Genomic DNA, 5,093 nt, shown 5'->3' on the forward strand with positions numbered 1-5,093 from the left:
TTATCCACCACACCACCTTTATATGAGATTGAAAGGGGAAAGGAGAAAAAAACTAATATAAAGCTTGTGTTTGTTATTCAGGAGACCAAATTATTTTTTGATTACAGCTTTTTGCATAGACAAGTCTGAGACAGTGTCTGGTGCACTAGCAGGATGAAGCATCCAAATGAGAGAATGAGATTAGATGCCAATAAATATGGAAATAATCCTGTCGCCTCTCTCTCTGTTGACTTTATCCAGGTGTGTAATTCTGTTTAATAATAATGCTGACTCGTGATAATGTCCTGCTCATTCTGAAAATGGACAGATAAGGCCAAAGGAAGGAGGCGTAAAGAGACCGTTTGCACTTTTTAATGTAATGCTTATTGTATCCAGCTATATTTTTAAGTTACCATGTTCTGAGTCAGTGACATTTCAAACATTATTTCTGAAACCTTTCTCTCATGGTTGAAAATTCAATGTATAAAGTTCCTGAAATTAGATCTATGGGATTTTATTTTTTAATCATATATCGCTGCCACAAAGAGCCAGGCAGTAGCAAATATACCTTTCAATGCTGAGCAACACCATTGTCTCAATATCAATATATTTTCAAAAATTAAATGTAAACATTTTAGTAAATTAAAAATATGCAATATTTTATTTTTTATATCAATGTTTTTTTTAAATATTAATATAGAGCCCAAACCATCATAGACATTTGTGGGACCTGTCTATTTTGTGTTTTAATATTAATGCTCTTTTTAATATTGATATAGGGCCGTAACCACCGTAGACCAACCAATTCTATTTTTTAATACTATTTGTACCATAGAGGAACCTAAACAGAAGGAGTGGTCAAACTATATGTGTTTCTCAATGGTTGATAGTTAAATGTATTATTATATTTTTGTAACTATATAATGAAGGCAAAAAAAGTTGACCTATGAAAGACAAGAGTGTTTTTCAGAAATGTCTGGTCAGTGCACATTGTCACAATGTAAAAAAAAGAAGAAAAAGAGTGTGACAACCCTGTGTGGTTGCCCCGGCCCCCTATATATACATACAGTGTATATATCACGGCTGGGTTGCAAATAAATTTCAGCATCTTAAATTTTCCAAGACCTTAAAAGAAACAACAGTCAGGATCAAACTCTCAGGAACAAAACAACCTATCTTAACAAACCGTAGAACTGAAAATGAACTGAAAGACACACAGGGCTTAAATAGACAGAACAAACCAATCAAAGATGCATGAAACACCTGTGACAACTTAAACCATTTGTAACAGACTAACAGGCAGAGAAATGAGGATGACAGGACTAATTAACCCTTTCACAGATAAGTTTAAAATATTCTAGGTGACCCCCCAGCATGAGTTAAGGCGACCATTCTTTTAGAACTTATCACCTTATTATTTCCATGGCGATACATCATGCTTGTCACGTGACACACTGCAGCCACAATAGTGCACTGTAAATGATTTCTGTTGTTTTCACAGCATTATACTGTTTTTCTCAACAGTTTCTTGCTGTATAACCTATGTACAGTATGTTACTGTAGATTTTGTTGCTTTCACAGTATTGTTGTGTATTTTCAACAGTTATGTACTGTGCACACAGTTGACAGTATGTTACTGTAGATTTTCAATGCATTCTGGGAAATTATTAGTTACTGTAAATCTAAATACAGCAGTGCAAATTGACCGCGAAAAACACCACACACAATTCCACAAGTAAAATTGCTAGCCTAAGCCTAACGTTATCCTTACATAAAACATTTTCAGGACTGGGTCACCATTAACAGCCTTAATTTCTGTCAGTGGGGGGTGCATGAGAGCGCAGAATGAGTTTTTCTGTTGTGTCAGTGCATCGTGTAGACCTGTCGTTTCTGCCGACCTGGAACTTCGTCATATGGTAAGTAATAAATCTTAATATTTGTATGCATGGATTCCAGCTAATAACTTTAAAATTATTTAGAGAGTAGCTGACCAGGATTTAGATATTTAATTTAATTGATTCTCAACATTTTACTATAAGCTGTGTACAATATGATAGGCTACTCTAGGTTTCAATGTAGTTTGGGACATTAGGACATGTTACTGTCAATTTAAATACAGTAGTACGCGTGAAATGACCGCGAAAAATAACCACAAGCTGCCGTTTTATGAATAACTCTTCAGTTCCCTGAGTAACGTTGAGAGCGCAGGCCTTTGCATTGTCTGTCGGCCAAGTTTTCGATAAATATCTGGTTAGTGATGAATCTTTATATTTTTTTTACGCAAACTAAATAGTAGCAGCCAGGTTAATGTCTTTAGAAGAACTGCCCGCAGCTTATGTTCTATAACGCCTGTAACGCGGATTTCCTTCATGTTGATAGCTAGCCTACTTGATTAATAAATGCAATTTTATAAACATAGATTGCATATGTAGCCTCTTATAAGGTCAGAATGATCTAATAATTGTGTTATTTACCATTTTAAGTCGGTGGAAGCGCCTGCGCGTTCATTATTTTATATCATACGGTTGGGAATTGAAAATCGATAAATGTATCCTGAAATTGGATACCCAAGGTTAGGATTCGGATTCTTGTTATAAAATTTAATTTCCTCTTATTGATTTATTCGCGATTATTTTTGTCTAAATCAGAATTTTCTTTTACACGTCTGTGAGGACCTGACCTGGCGATCTGCCAGGACCTTGTGCAGTTACCTCAGTCTATGTTCATTCATACACTTTTGTTACAAATTGATTTCTATTAGTAACACCAATGGCTTTTTATTTTGCACAAGTGATGGTTTAGAGCTTATCCTATTGTGATGTGACTTATTACAGATGATATTGTGATCACTCTTGATTCAGTTGGAATATATATATATATATATATTTTTTTTTTCTGTGTATTTACAGGTTTTTTGTCAGGATAAATCCTGAAAATTCTAAATGAACATCACAGTTCCAGGTGAGCAGAAAGAGTGGGAAGGTTGTTCGGAGAAAGACCATGGCCTTTAATCCACACGTTGCATCTTACATCAGGGACTTTGCAGAATATGATTGGCAAAATCATTAAGGTAAGAGTAATATTAGGGATGTGCAGCGGAGCCCATATCTGTAGAAATGATTTGTGTCTGAATCTGTATTTAGAAAAATCCAAAAAGGGTGGAAATGACTTAAACCATACATTTTCCAAATTGATAGTCTGTTTTAAAATGTAATTATGTTCCCTTCACAGTTTACATTTAACAAATATCATGCCTTGTATAAGTCAAATAATTAGTATTTTTATATTATAATTGTAACATCTCTTTAAATAAGTTTTAATTAAAACATGAAATGGTAAAAAATAGGGTTGAGTGATATGGTCAAAAATCATCTTGATAAAATGTTTCATATCAGTCTGTATTGATAATTATCACAATCAATGTCAAATATTTATTTATTTTAAGTTTTAAATGTTCTCAAACATACATTAAATAATGAAGACAACAGGTAAAGTTAAAATATAATGAAATGTAATAGGGGTGGGAATCTTTTGATTCAATGATTGGATTCAAATCGATTCTTTGGGTCACGATTTGTTTCAAAAGAGGCGGTACTTTTGAAATTGGGAATTCTCTTTTGAATCAAATTTCAATTTGATATATGCATAGAATCGATTTAAAATCTCTGATCAAATCTAAAATCAAATCTATGCATATATCTAAATGAAATTTAATTCAAAATCGAGAATTGAACAGAAGAGAAATGATCAGCAGCTACTGTTATTTAGTTTAAATTATACACACCTCATATCTGCGTTAATTTAATCTAACCCGCTGCCGCTCAGCGTTCACATTCGCCTCTCACGGCGTGAGCTCACGCACGTCTTTTTCATCATTAAAATTAGTAAGCATCAAGTCGACAGACATATACGAAAGGAACTGACTATCGTAAGCATTGTAAGCCTAATTGATCGTAGAGACCATTGGTGGTAATTGCTCTATAATCAATTTAAGGTTACAATACTTTGGGGAAACGCAGCGCTGGTCAGTGGCCGATTGTTTGGAGTCAGAGATATAGAATACGGGCCATTGCCTTCTCAATATTTATTACTTTAGCTTCTAATACAGGACATGTTCATTCTCTTTTATAGAGTATTTGTTCGTTACCACATAAAACCGCTTGCGTGTCCATGTTGAACGTGTTTCTTATATGTAAAAACTAAAGTAGCCTACCTAAGCTATTTTCTGTGCTACAAACTAGTGTTTACAATTATGACAAATTCAATACATCAAAATATCAAGAAGCATAACAACAAGCTTTTTTGTACAGCTAGAAATAACTAAGCGGATGATACCGGAAGCCAGACACATTTCATTTATAAATGGCCGTGCCACTCTTCCGTGATAAATAAGGTGGATACCATAGGAAAAACAAACTCTCCTAAAAAGGTGTTGATAATGTGAGTTAGGTTTTTTCTATTATTAGTTGTATTTTTTGCCTCTGATTGATTTGTGCTTATCATTATTTGCAGGATTATCAGAAGTGTTGTCGCTCTTCTACCACTTGACACCATCACTACCCTCCTCACCTGGCCTTCATCCTCACCTGTCTTGCTTTCTTTCTAAGTTTCTTTTTTACCTGTTCAGGATAATTTTTGCATGAATTGAAATACATGAATTCTTCACTGATCTTAATTATTAAATATATATTGTTCATTAGTCTTCTTTTAAAGAGATTGTTATTGTTGTATTATATTACATTATTATTATTACTAATGTATTGTTTAAAAATACACAATAAACCTTGTTGTGCAGTTAAAGCTTCAATTGTTCTTTTTTCTATTTCCCATTAACAGTTAAAATAATATTCCTACAGATTTTCTACATATTCTACAGGTAACACAGTAGCCCTATAAAAGTAAATAAAATAACATTTCATAACTGTATAATACTATACAGTATTATTAAAAATCAACGGTGTAATACTGTGTTTTAACGTGGTAAAAAATTACAGTAAAATAATGTATTTAATTTTACAGTATGCTTAACAGTACTGTATTTAGTGTTACAGTAATTTTACTGTTGAATGAAATACAGCATCTACTGGATAATTGTTGCCAGTAAGTTACTGTTA

The 5,093-nt window shown here is 33.3% G+C and overlaps 1 long non-coding RNA gene across 1 annotated transcript; it reads left to right on the plus strand.

Annotated features, from left to right (window-relative positions):
- Positions 1 to 1,527: 1,527 nt before the first annotated feature.
- LOC311285462 lies at positions 1,528 to 4,622 on the plus strand. Its single transcript, XR_014626359.1, has 3 exons — positions 1,528 to 1,895; positions 2,889 to 3,049; positions 4,492 to 4,622. It is a non-coding gene; the product is annotated as an uncharacterized lncRNA (long non-coding RNA).
- Positions 4,623 to 5,093: the final 471 nt, after the last annotated feature.

The sequence above is a fragment of the Rutilus rutilus genome, assembly GCF_951802725.1.
Source record: "Rutilus rutilus genome assembly, chromosome: 25".
NCBI classification, from domain to species: domain Eukaryota; kingdom Metazoa; phylum Chordata; class Actinopteri; order Cypriniformes; family Leuciscidae; genus Rutilus; species Rutilus rutilus.